Source organism: Helicoverpa armigera, chromosome 2 (genome assembly GCF_030705265.1).
Source record: "Helicoverpa armigera isolate CAAS_96S chromosome 2, ASM3070526v1, whole genome shotgun sequence".
In the NCBI taxonomy this organism is placed as follows: Eukaryota; Metazoa; Arthropoda; class Insecta; order Lepidoptera; family Noctuidae; genus Helicoverpa; species Helicoverpa armigera.
Window position 1 is genome coordinate 5422855 of NC_087121.1, and position 14679 is coordinate 5437533.

The 14679-nt window shown below is 33.8% G+C and overlaps 1 protein-coding gene and 1 long non-coding RNA gene across 3 annotated transcripts in view; both read left to right on the forward strand.

Annotated features, from left to right (window-relative positions):
* The first annotated feature begins 1121 nt into the window (after nucleotides 1–1121).
* LOC110376724 (uncharacterized) lies at nucleotides 1122–4300 on the forward strand. The gene is made up of 2 exons (XR_002429563.3): nucleotides 1122–1607; nucleotides 4221–4300. It is a non-coding gene; the product is annotated as an uncharacterized LOC110376724 (long non-coding RNA).
* A 2230-nt stretch (nucleotides 4301–6530) lies between these two features.
* The window catches only part of LOC110376973 (sodium-independent sulfate anion transporter), a 29782-nt gene continuing 21633 nt past the window's right edge, over nucleotides 6531–14679 (forward strand). The window contains exon 1 of one of the 2 annotated variants that reach the window (XM_049843566.2): nucleotides 6531–6726. The gene's annotated coding sequence lies outside the window, so the exon portion shown is untranslated. Of the gene's footprint in view, nucleotides 6727–9501; nucleotides 9624–14679 lie in introns of those variants that run through there. The other variant, XM_049843568.2, reaches the window with a different exon arrangement.

The window sequence follows — 14679 nt, forward strand, 5'->3', positions numbered from 1 at the left end:
TTTATTATAAGCAAAATCATCTTTGGGAGACCTTTAATATGGAACTAGTTTTATATAGATAATTAACATATGCATAACATTTTCAAAAACGATGAAAAAAAAAACGAACTTATTTTAAAACACCATACCTACCTACAACCACAAAACACAGAGAAATTCCAACAAAGAATCTGATCCAGGTATTTATTAGAGCGCAACAGACTAACAAAAAGACCTAACATGCCAAAACATTGTATCCGAGCTTTTAATTGTATCGCTCTTATCGTGATGCTACTAAGTCGTAGTATTTTCAACCTTTCGCCAGATACCTGGTAGGTGTTTTGTTGACAGATAAGCCCGAGCCAAGTCCGCTGGCCACCCTAGCCACGTAATTCTCCGGCTTTGCGAAGTACGTGCCTACAGCTGGCTGCTGATAAACCTTTGTTTTACACTTATCTCGGCCCGACACTGGTCTGTCTTTGCTGACGTCACACCTGAACTGTATCTCTTTACTTTTTTAATGGAAAACTGTATCGAGTAAAGGCTTTGGCTTTTTAAAAGCCTTTTAGTTGTAGCTTTTTCGCTATCTATTGTCAAATTCTGTTTTCGCTACTTAGATAGGAACAAAATTGACAAGTAAAATTCTAAAGGACTCAAAACTAACGGCAAAAGGATTCAAATCCTTTGAAACAGTAACGAATGGATAAATATTATTAATAATATTTGTATTAATTATGCTTTTAGTCTGCATATTGAGTCAAAAATTATATGTTTTACCGGTTCCTAAATCCAAAAATACCATCTACAAATGCCATGGGACAGATAGGTAATAATATAAGCTCTATCAATATCAGATGGTTTTATTTAAATTGGTCAACTTACTTCTAGAAACTTTTTCTTGAAATCGGTCACTTTTCTTACTTATTTTTTTAAACAAAATAGAATTCCAAATAATTTTGAGAAATGCTTATGTACCTACGTGCACACAGTTAATTAACTTATACTTAGATGTCGTAAGCAAAACCGTCCTTGATAAATGTAGGTATTCATTTATCATTAAATATAAATGAAGTACCTAAGGTATTATACCAAGTGCATTAACACCAAGTGTATACAACTCAGTTTCAATGTTAATGCAAAAACTATATTCTCGTATCAATCGGACAGGTTCTCGAGGTCACGCATAATATAAATCTAATGTCAAACAAAAATGCGCAGACGAGTTCCGACCACCGTGTGTTTTTATCGTGTTCATAACAAAATGAAGTATTACTTAGTAGTCGCTTTATCCATAGCTTTAATACAGTTAGTAAAATGTGAAGACTTTGGAGACGATGCAGGCTTATTCAGTTACGACGAAATTGAAGACAGAATTGATGATTCACCGAAACCCATATACGACTTAGCAGATGCTGCGAACTTGTTCAAAAAGTTTATAAAAGACTTTAACAAATCGTATAAAAATGACGATGATTATAAGACACATTACAACAACTTCGTGGAGAATTTGAAGGAAATCAACAGGATAAACGGTGATAAGGAATACAGTTCGACGTCTGAAATCAACTTGTTCTCAGACCTTTCGGCTGAAGAAAGGGTGCTTATACTTGGAGTTCCTGCTTGACGAGGTGAGATTTTTGGGATAATATATTAATTTTGTGTATATTTTCGAACATCTAGCAATCTCAAAAGCTAACGATTAATGAATATTTGTTACATCCTACAGTGTTAGAATGTCAAGGTGATTAGTTCTTTAGCAATTTTAAACCGTGTGTGATAATTATTGTTGCTTAGAAACCACTGTTATCTCAATCATAAAAGTATATAGTCCCCAAAAATTATATTTATGCTGGGTTTATACAATTTTTTGGCAATTTGAAAATTATTTAACGGTACATAAAGGACCCTAGACAGAAAAGAAAGAAAACAGAAAACTCACAAATGACCTCACAAACTACTTTAACCAAATCAACTGTTCAAAAGACAAGGTTTTCCAAGATCAAAGTTAAACTGTGCCAGTTGTAGTGCTGTTACGCACAACACAGAAAGCCGCCTAAACTGCATTGCGGACAACCAAACGTAGTTAAGTCTCCTGTTTCTGACGTATTGTACGAATGTGCTTTGTTGCGGAAAGACCAGTGAACCTTCACCGACTTTATTAGTTTCACTGTAGGATTCACAAAACGTGATTCATGCTAACTTCATAAGATTCTACACAGGCTACAAACGGGCAAAAGGTATTGTTACAAAATTGAATTATACCTTAGCAGTCGACCTAGGTATCATTTGAATAGGCCTAGGTATCAATCTTAATAAAATTGTTAGGTAGCTACACCATATAGCTGTGTCACTGTGTGACAAATCAATTTATTTGGTTCAGGCGTGAAAACCACAAAAAAGACAAACAATAGAAACAAATTACTTAAATCTAGTCGTTAGAACCTGATTGCCGCCATAACCAGATTTTAGTACACAAAACAGCCTACTACCTAATATTCCTGTTTCGGCAACTTCCTTTATCCAATAGTCATTAAGGTTCATCAATGTCTTCAAAACATTAGAATGATTCTATAGATGCCACAAAATGTACGTAGTGTAAGCTGCATCTTATACATATACCTATCAGGAATTAATATTACTATATCGTACAAAAATAGCACATACCCACATAGTTATAGATATTATACCATCACTTTTTGTTTTGTTTTTCTAACGTAGAGCCAGTTTCGATAATTTCTAATATCCATTACGTCACTCATACATCGTATTAACGCATTCATCTTGGTGCTCAAATGTAAATTTACATCCGTGTAATAAAAACAGGCTTCAAAACTCTACTCTCTGTAAAACTCATTGGAGAGAAGAATTGGTAAAACGGTCTCTGGGACCGAACATAAAAAGATTTGAATGCGGGCTTCATTAGTTTTTTAATCCTCTAAATATTCATTAAAACGAAAAAGCGTATGGAAATAAAGGGCTGTTAAATTTGGTCACATTAATAATCCCGGTCAAAGAATTTTGCATAGGGACATTTTCACCATGTCGTGGAAGGGTTGACACAAGGCGGGGAAGGGCATAATGAATTAAATTAGGTCCCACTGATAACCTCGCCGCACAATTTTGGGACTGCGACTAGGGATATAACAAAGAGATATACTGTATGTGTATCTGAGTATGTATACTGGATAGGATTTCATTGTTAAGTCCCGTTTGCATTTTCCTAATAACGGACAGAAATATAAATAAAAGCCATATGAGAATGATATATTTACCTACCTATGCAAAACAGTGAATAATAACAGATACCTAAATTAGTGCCTAATAACTAAAATGGGAAAAAATAAATGACTTCCAACCAACAAAAACATAGTTCAAGATCAAGCGAGTTCTTTAACTTAATTACATCACTCGATCACTAATGCACAAACAATATCATAAGATATCGTTAATCTATTCAAATATTCTTCATTTTATTATAATCTTTGAATCATGAGATGGTTCCTTGTTCCGCGCGTTTTTTGTTTCGATTTTAATGTTAATCGAAAAATATCGGAATGTTATTATTTCTCTGACATTTGTGTGATTTTAAAAAGCAAACAAGTTTTTGCTGGTCATTATTTATTTGATTCCTGATAGGCATCCGCCTTCTAATTATTGTTTTTTATCTCTCTGGCAGATGGATTATTATTATTTTGATTATGTTGCTTTCAATTAATTTGTTATTAAGATTATCAATATTTGACGAGACGGAACTAACATAACAAAATTAGTTCTGGTCATTGGTCAGGCATTTATTCGTGTGACAAATCAGGACAACAGTTACCTAAAATAATTTTAGTTAAGTGTCTGGATACGTAGGACGAATATGTGAGAAAAATTATTAGTCGTAAGTTTCCACAGACGTAACCATAAATATTTTTAACATATAAAATATATGTTTTTGACATTATTTAGATAATAGTTTTTCTGTTATTACCTCGACCTTTCCAGTCATAAAGGAGTAACATAACTCTTTGGCAGGGGACAAGACCTTGCTAATGTCAAGTGGTCCGAGTCCGAAGTAGAGAGTTATGTGCATAACGCCTGCTCTCTGATTTATATCGTTTCAGATTCGACCCACATACATATGTATGTATGACCACATACATTTTAACAAAACGATTTCGACCGTAGAAGTGCCACGTGCCTCTTCCATTTAACAGAATTTATGTGAAACTTTACGTTTTTTGTTTTTGTTGCAGAATGCTGTTACCGTCCGGCTACGTTCGAAGAACAGATGCAAAACTACTACACAATAAAGAATGATGTTACCTAGACCTAGGATGTTGCTTTTTATTTATATTTTTACACCATACCTCACAGCTTCTACTCTACAGCTACGTAGGTATTACTGTGTTCTCATGTGGATCTATAAGTTTATTATATATACGGAAGTGATGGGAAAATCCTCTCTAATCGGATATAACATAGACACTATCAACACCAAAATTCCGGGACATTGGACAATAAGGGAAGGTACTAAAAAGATCTTGTCAGCGAAAACCATTGTTAGTCTGTGACATGGGAATCGTGAAAGGGAAAGTGTAATTAAAGAAGTTTTGAAGTAGTGGGACACAAAGGGCACTATAGACTTAACGTTGTAGCCATAGCATTGCAGTAACAATAGTAGGTACTTTTTCAATCAAAAAGATGTTCAGTTTAGGGAATGTCTCTCATAACAGTAGTGTAAATAAAGTTTAAACAACAGGTATGAATGAACTCGCTGCTCATAAAAGTACTTAGTAGGTATACTAAGAAACAACTATCCTATATAGAAAAGTAGGTACCTAGTATAGGTAAACCACAATTACTGAAACGTCACACGTAGCTAAGTCACTTTTACATATAAGTCGCAGGTGTACACCTGTGAATGATTTATATCCATCTATTCGAAATACATTGTTATCGTAAATCTAACAGAGAATTTCCTTATTTCAATAGCTTTTTCGCAAAAACATCTTCAAATATAACGCTCAAAGGCGATACAGACTACAATATCCCAAAGGAGATAATCTAAAGATTCGATAAAGTGAGGAACTAGCTGTTTCCTGCGGCTCCGTTCCCGCTCAGACTACACAATGAGATGTCTGTTTTAAAGCTTTTTACTTAGTTCTTATAAGAACCCATTCTATGTTATAATACTGATAGATAGGTAGGTCTACTTTGAATACCAGTTTAAAAGACAACAATTGTCGCAGTATTTTTAATATAATCTAACTTAACCAACTTAAGTAAGTAGGGAGGTACCTATTTATTAAAATAAAAGAGATCATCGGTAACTACTTAAGTAAGTACCTATTGAGGAAACTGGTACCTTCATATAGCTATGGCGTGTCTAGTAGTAATCGTCTGGTGATTCTCACATACCTAGGCGCAAAATGGACAGCTGATCCAAGAACTTATATACTACTTATGTACTTAAGATTTATTTCCCAAAATATCTTATACATAGGTAACAAGGTAAGTATTAACAAACTCGTACAAAAAACAATTAGCAAACCGTTACAAAAGTACACAAGCAAATAAAGCTACCTATATTCCATTATGAAGTTTCAACTGTTCTCATTTGCCGGCTCAATTTTCTGATCAGTTTGAAAGTACCATATTATTGTATCTATTGTTATCGGAACTACACACTCTTAGCTAAGTACGCTACGTTCGAAGATCCTAGGAAGATGATAGAATCAATTAAGTAGGTACCTGCGTTAGATTCCATTACATACCTACGAGTCCTACGACGACCTAATAAAAACTTGCTAAAAATGCCTAAACCTTGCATAAAACAATATATTTCTGCATGATTGTTGTGCTTGAATAATAACGAGCTAGGTTGTACGGACTACGGAAATCTATGGCGCCTACCGAAAAATAAAATTATCACACATGCGTGTGAAATTGTAGGTTACACTCTCACTTGAGAAATAAATCTCAAGGATAGGTAGTTCTTAGTTAAATGTTGAGGAAACTTACCCTGTATGTAATGCCTAAAACCGAATGGTTTGTAATTTAAATTAGTCAAATCTTAAACAGTTTTCCTAATCTCTTAACACAATGAACGTTACGAACGCTAGCATAAGCAATTGGTTCAAAGAGTATCCAAAATCAGAGTGCAATCCATTTCACTTAAAACTTATTTGATATCTAATCATATCAAACACCAAACCGTGTAAAGGTGTACGAAAAAAAAAAAAAAATCTACTCCTAACCATTTTAAATAATCTCGCTCTCCTGGGGTGGCGCTACCATCGACAGATTCCATAATTTTAGCAGGGTTATACATATATTAATACAACCGATTTATGCTGCTATTATTACTACTATTATTTTATGAGCAGCAAGAAATGGTTCCTGAATCTCGTAACATTTTTTTAAGTTGACTACGTCCTAAATAAATAATAAACTTCTACAAGATCAAACCTATTATAGTAAGAAGTGATACTGACTAGAACAAATGCAGTATCGAAACGTAGCTGACGTTGTCAGTTTCGACATTCAAATTGACACTGAAGGAAGCTTGAATTTGTCAACATCCGATACCAACTCGGTCGCTGTGATTGTGAAAGGTTTAAGATTCTTTCCATATTTTATAAAAATATATTTAGAATCGTCTATTATATTAAAGTTAAATGGAAAAGTGATGAACAATGTTTGTCAGTAGCTAATAATTTTAATTCAAGAATTTGTAGCAAGCAGAACAGCTGGACTTCGGTAAGTTTTTTTTCTATTGCACTTTTAATATTACGCGATCAATGAAATTATTGTCATCAATAAATAGCAGTGCTGTTTTTCAGCGTTTGCTTTTAGGTTTATTACTTTAATATTAGTGATCCAATTGGCTTCTTATGAAATACCGTTTCAGTTTGATACCCCACGAATAAGCTATTTTCAGCAGAAGTATTTATTTTGAAAATTTAATTATATTCCTGTTAGTATGTAGTAGGTAACTTAGCTTCGTATTCACATTACTATGTGGTATGTCCTTGTTTACATAATGTTCATTTAATTTTGTATGTAGCTGAAGGTATAAAAATTACAATAATTATTTTATTGCCTAATTTTTACACATAATTCTAACTGTTTACCACCCATAGTTTATGATAGGGCCGTAAAAATATTACACATCATGAACAGTGTTCTTCAATTATTTTATTCAACTGAAATATAAATTCAATTTCCCACATTGAAAAATAGTCTGTGTACATACAATAACTATTTCAATGAATTATTTACCTACTATCCTTCATAATCCTAAGCAGGCATGAAATGTTAATTGTAAACTGGCTATCTTCTTGCAGTTTCACCCGCATTTCAAGAAGTTCGTTCCGTACTGGGTTTTAAATAAATACCCTATGTTAGTGATGTTGGAGATAGTGTTCAGAAGTTTTGGAGCCTTTGGAGATCAATAAATAACGAATAATATGTAGTATAGAATAATATATAATTAATAAAAATAAAATAAAAAAAGTTACTTTACAAAATGACGGTGGCCCACAAATTAAGCACATGTTGTATCTTGTGGCACAAGACTTTTTCCACTCAATTTATCAAAGCAAAAGTGTTCATCTTTTCAAAAAGGGAAAAAATCTCAAATTAATGATTTTAAAAATATGCAATATTTCCTTTCTATTCAAGCTGAAATTCAGTAAATACTTATACAAAATGTAATCAAAATTAATGATTGGAGACAGTTGTTCTGAATGTTGTTAACTGGCATTACTATCAACTAAGTAACTCCCCCACAATTTCTTTCCTGTGGATGTTACAGAGATAAATCAGGCGCAATGAATCTGACACTTCCGTTCTGATTACAACTTCTATATTTAGAGTCTATCTTATTCAAGCTTTTCAAACTGAATTGAAAGTATAAACGAACAAATCTGTATAACTATAGTGTTGCCGTACATTTGTAAATAATTCAGGCACAATCTCTTAGATAAAAGCAAAACGTTTTCACTTCTAAGTACACCATACTTAATTCATTAACGCTAAGACCTTGTGTCTGGATATGTTTAAAAGCCTGTTAAAGGTACATTTAAGGAATATTCTATTCTATGCCCAATTATACCACTGCAGTTTTCAAAAATTCGAATCAAACTAATAGGAAGCTTTTGTAAAACATCAATAATGCATTCCCATAGATAATATATTACTTTTTTTATTTTAAAACAAGACCTATCAAAATAATAATAAATATTTATTCGCTTGATTTTTTTTTAGGATCAAATATTTGAAGACATTATTATGTATTGATTAAATAAATACCAAATAATAAAAATATCGAACTACTTATCTATACTAATATTAGAAAGCTGAAGATTTTGGCTGCTTTTTATCTGAATGCGCTGAGTAGTTCCCATAGAAAACGGTTGAAACCACAGGCAGAAGCTTGTTTACTTCTTGTAGTACAATTTTGGCATGACTAACACAGTTGAATATTTATCATGTAGATAATAATTGACAAACGTCACATAGGTAATTTAGGCAAGTACGTATGTACTTACCGTACTATGATATTGTGTATGACACACACTTAATCGACTCAATTGTAATGTCTCGTGATGCAATCTAATCGATAAGACATTTATTACTTCATGGTTTAACAAGCTAAAACTCCCGACTATGCCTGTCTATTTTAATTCCTGTCTTTGTTTTTGCAAAACTTTTCAGAATCATGGTCCTATATACCGTAATGACCGCCTATTACTACTTGCAATATAAAAAAAATACTTAAAATTCCTTTTATCCTCCTCTAATGTTATAACAATTGACACAGAAAAAAATATTTCAAAAACTGTGTAAAAGTACAGTTTTTTCAGTTTATACGTAGGCGCTGTATATTCATACTGTGTCTATAAATGCAATGGAATTCAGGCACAAAGTTTAACCCTGTCTGAAATTGTGTCCGCGCTACGTCCCGTCCTGTCTGTACCATGTAACCGCCACTCAACACTCGTGTCACCGCGCCACAGGCTTAACAAAATCCCTGAAATGACACCGTTAATACTTTCACGCGTTATTCTTCCTCTTCCCAACTTTAAATTGGCATTCGGATATTTTAAGACGTGGAAATAAAGTTGTATCTGAAAGTTTCCGAACATTCACCGGAACTTACGTTGGATTAAAGTACAACTTACAGAGTACTAATAATTTTATTTTTTTAAATCTGAGAAAAAAAGTAATTTTATACTATTTTCGGTTTGTGATGCAAAATTCTGAACGTGTTAACTGATCTAAGGCTTTAATTTACATGTATTATTTCGCACGTGCTTTCACAATACATATATTCATTCACGCTATTTCAATTAATGTCCTTGATGCATATACAGTATTGGTATTGATAGCTATGTCCTATTTATTCTTTTGTTCGTAAATACATACAGACAGGTTTATTTACGATATGTAGCATGTGAAGTTGCGAGTGGCAATGCGCAAGCGATTCTAACTAGTCGGCGCGCGCGCCGGGTCAGTCTGTGATCGAACACTAATGTGGAGTGCCCGCGCGGTTTAGCTTGCAAAAAAAAAAAACATCGATTAAAGTATGTTTTGTTTTCTCGTAATTTTTAAAGACTAGTGATTGGTTTTTTGGTTTTATATTTTTGTAGTAGGTAAGTCTTTACTTATTAAGGAGTATTATTAATTTATTAGTAATTATTAGCTTGCTTAAACAATAAATATTATTATAACAAGAGTTGAGATCTAACTACCTATGTGGATAATTTAAATATTTTATATCTTGATCAAAGCTGTTAGGCATCCAAGAATTTTATTATAATTTTGAATAATTAGCACCAATCCACATGACATGTAAAATAAACAAGTGACATTTTGACCAAACAACATTATTATATTTTAATACATATTTATTCTTTGTTAGCCAAATAAAAATAATAAAACTTATTCAGTAAAAATGAAAATTTTAAATAATACTGTGACCATAAGCAAGGTTTATTAAATTAAACACAGACAAAAATATTGATAGTAAAAATGGTCATCGATACCGATCTCTCATGCGTGCAAACCTGACATCTCTTAAAGTATTGCATAATGTAATTAGTGCTAGGTACTTACCTACAGTACTTTAACACGCCGGTAACAATTGTTATGAACATTCAATGACCACGAACAGAAAATTATCCTCCTTTCATTGTACCTAGGTACATGTATTTGTACAGGTGTACAATTAATAGTTTAATGGCATACCTAGCTAGTATTTGTTCCAAGACTATTCGTTAATACATTAGCAAAATGCCTGTTAATCTATTAAATACTTATTATCAAGAAACGAAGGAAGTGGAAACATTTACAGGGCATTGATACGTTATAAGTATTACCAAAATCCTGATCTTTGCTCTTACCATTTCACAAGAACCTCTGTAAAAACGTGGTAAAAACTGAAAGAAAGTGACATTTAGTATAATTTCGCGCCGAGACCTCACATTATTGATTTAGCTAACAAAAAATATTAAAACAGCTGCACTTAGGATATAAACACAAAGAAGGCAAACACGTAACTGGAAACAGGCAATGAATTAATTACCATAAAGTGACTTGAATCATTCTAATTTATACTTTTTTAATATCCTCCAAAAACACTTACAATATTTTTAACTTTACATATCTACATATATGTATGTTGTAGCATTTTCTTTCAAAAAATTGTATTAAGTACATATTACAAACATTCAAATGTTATTTAACGCGGCTAACTCTATGCCATCTGACTTCTAACTTCTAATCAGCTGAATCTTCGAATCGATCACATCAAACAAGCCACTCAGATGGACGATGATAAAATAGTAAATCAGATAGACTACCTATCTGATTTACTTATGTATTCATCAAGTATTTATGGTAATGTGCATCTGCTATTCCAGGATGTGTGTTTTAAAAAAAATCGTGTTGTCAATCGTTATAGTGTTCCTTTGGACTCTAGAGACCACACCGAGACTGTTCACTCAATGCTAAGTTCATATTCATACCACTACTTGAAACAATGTGTTATATGTTAAGTGTATAAAAACGCTAATCGTTATATCGAGAAAGAAAAGTACTATCCAAACTTGTTAATTTTATATCTTGTTACACTAGAACGAAAGTATTTGTAAAATGCCATAAAGTGCGCAATAAAACAATCCTTGTTTTACCAAAATCGAATTCTATCAAGCGATTTTCACATGAGAGCATTGTTGAGCATTGGTTTTTGGTTCAGTCCACAACGAGATCGTGGCACTCACGATTCGCGTATCAAGTGACAAACACAGGAATGTACTGGGGCTAGAGAAACCGACACCCAAAGAATGCGACTTCACAATAAAATTCTTTTCGCTTTGTTGCCAATATTTCTTACGACATTCGAATATATGAAAGGGTTTCACCAATAAAAGTAAATATTTCAAAGAAACGAGTTTTTCTTTATTTTCTCCGTCATAAATAAAATATCGCCGCGAACGTTCGTTTTGGAATCGTATCACGTAATTATTAGGTATGTTACCTTCAAAACTTAGATACACTACATGCGAAATAGCTTTTTTGTTTCTGCTAAAAGCGTTTGCAGCATCCCAATTAGGTTTAACTAATATAGTTGCGTTAATAAAGTAAGAGAAAATATTCGTGGTGTTTCAGAAAAGCTTATAACGAATTTAAGCACTGACATTATTCTAAGAGTATGTAGAAGGAATACTAATATTGGCGTGAGAGAAAGTTGGGTGTAATTTAGCACGTTCCTGAGTAAGTACACAACAACTCACGGATAATCCGATATTCTAAGGTCATAGCTTTTGGTTCATCTAATATTATCTTATCTATTCATATTTTACTACACCTAATGGTAAGGTAGGCAATTTGCGTTATAAAAGGTATTAGTACGTATTTTATACGTCTAACCTGCCTCCTAGAGCAATAAACTTTAATTACAGTTTCCTCTAATTATTCTGCGGATAAAACTGAATATTCAGCAAACTAATTTTCCGTGTCATTGCACACTATTTGCATATCTTGTTAACACTACATCAACGCAGTCTTCAGAATAACCTATATCTGATATAAAATGAACACAACAATACTTTCTCTTTTATGTGTGACGCTAAATAATAGCGAATAAAAGAAAAATATGCAAAGACGATCGACAAATACACACTCGACAACACGGCACTGCCACCGCCGACGACGCTGAAAATTGGTCCAATGATATTCGAACACGATTTTCCCAGTACTTACCGTCTCTGTATTGAACGTTTTGAGTTCCAGAAATATAGCATCTCTTTCAGTTGAAGCACTATTGGACCTTACAATTTATGCAGCGCGAATGCTTTGTTTTGTTTTACTTGGACAAATTCTTGGAATAAGAAATACTGAGGAAATGTCGTACTTAGCGTTTATGTACAGGACACAGTGCATTCATTCTGCGTTGTTTGATAACACTGGATTTACTGTCAATAAAGTCATAAACTTTTTTTGTTCTAAATTACAGTAGCGGCAAACGCTGAGAGTGCCAAATCGTGACACGACTACGAGTAACATTTTTATATGTCGTGATCGGGCTGTTTGCTAGGAAATCGCGTAATATGTCGAGACAACGGTACTCAACACCAGTCACTCAGCTGGTTTTACGAGTTCTGCAATATAAGGTTACGCGCTAAAATCTATACACAATGGTCCAAATACTTGTGACAGGGTGTGATGCAAGCACAGCAATATTTACGGGAAACTATCTCAAGTTTATAACTTTCTATCTGAAAACGATACACTAGGAATTGTTTTCAGATTGTCTACTTTGGAAGTTTTATCTCTATAAGTACGTATGCTGAAATTCAACAGCCATAACTTTCAGAATCTCCAATTTAAAAGCAGCTTTGTTATATTTTTTAGGAGGCCATATTTTATCGCTATTTTTTTCAATACGTGAACCTTCAGCCCTTTCTGAAATTAATTTTGTTGCTCATTGAAGGCGTGCGAACCTGTCGTCTCTGACTCCCGATAACATTGACTGATCGGACGTTGGACGGCTGGAATAGATGAGAGAAGTACGTGCTACGTCCGAAACTCCGCGTGATGAATCGGCGACTTGTAATCGTTGGACTAACACGGGTACCGTAATTTGTTAAGGGAAAGTTCATTGGGTCCTGGGTCCTGCAGATGTGCACTATCATCTATTGTGAACGAAAACGCGACATGTTTATTTATGGACTGTTAAATTGCCTTCAGATTTTGTTTTGTTTTGTTGAGCTTAGAAGAGCCGCTGTTGAATAACAATGCTATACTACCTCTTTAATCGATTAGTCTATACTTGTGCAAAGACTGATTTATTGGCAAAAGACGTCTTCTTTATTTATGATACGTTTTCAGAAAATGGCTTGCTATTGATCTTTCTCCTCTCATTTTTATGATGACCAATATTTGTGTTGTAAGCATTACTATTATTTCCCAGACTATCAAAATCGGGCTAGATTCAGCTTTTCTAGTGTTTGGGTCTCTGCGGATGCTGTAACAACTGTTTGCAGGGACCATATTAATGAGGAGAACGTGCCACGCTTGCGACGTGGCGCGAAACAAATCGATGTCTCGTAATCGACGGACTCGTATTTCTGGCAATTTGTTCCCCTGAAAATATTACTCTCCTTTTTTATAACACTTGCTGGGGTGGTGCCTATCAGTCATTTAACCATAGCATCGTAGAATGGTGTATTTATTACCAGTAAACTAAATGTTGATACTCCTAATATGGGAATACCTACCTACATAAATTTTTTACAGTTAGGTACGTAGTTAAACATTATGATTTCCATTCTACACACGTTTAAACTATTTGGGGCAGAATGCTTATTAAACGCTCATGAAATAATAATCTCGACTTTTTGTTCCGTCTGAACATCTTTATCTACCGATTACTTCCTGTTGCTGATGACCTGTTATCTGACTTGACACAGATTCGTCCTCATCGAGATACGAGGTGACTAAACCTATCGAATTTTTAATAAGAATAATGATTCGGTATCTAGTTTGTTTGTTTACACGTGTTTCGTCTAATAAGTAAAGCCGTCCTGGTTAGAAAATAATGTACATTAGATTCAAACTTGGAATGACTGCAGATCTTGTATATTTTATCACGATAATGATAATATGAAATATTTTTGCGATAATGAATCGCTATGCCACTAACACGCTTACGATCTGAAACCAGGAAGTTCAAGTCTCGCTTTTATTAAACGCATTTATTTAATTTAGCGTTTTAACGTCGCATATCAGTTTTCTGTAGAATCATCTGTTGATTTACATTTTGATACCAGTTGTAACTTGTCATAAAATGCAAATTACAAGTTATTTGTATACTAAGACTTTTACGCATTATATTCTAGCCTGTATGATATTTGACATTCAAGACCAGGTTGAATGATCAGTCCTGCTTGCTTGTCACACTCGCGATCATATGTCTGCAAAAGTCGTAATGAATTCACGGAAACTTAAACAAGTAATGTTATGGAATCAGGTGTTACTTTGTGGAAATACGAGGCATTGTATGCTAGAAAATATTATTTGGTGTTAATTCCGCGAGACAGTAAATCGAACCTATACTAGACGCGTGTTTCGCCTCTCCGCGGTGCAACCTCAAGAGATAGGCTCGTCAACCGCTCGGTTCGTGCCCGCGAATCAACACTTAATAGT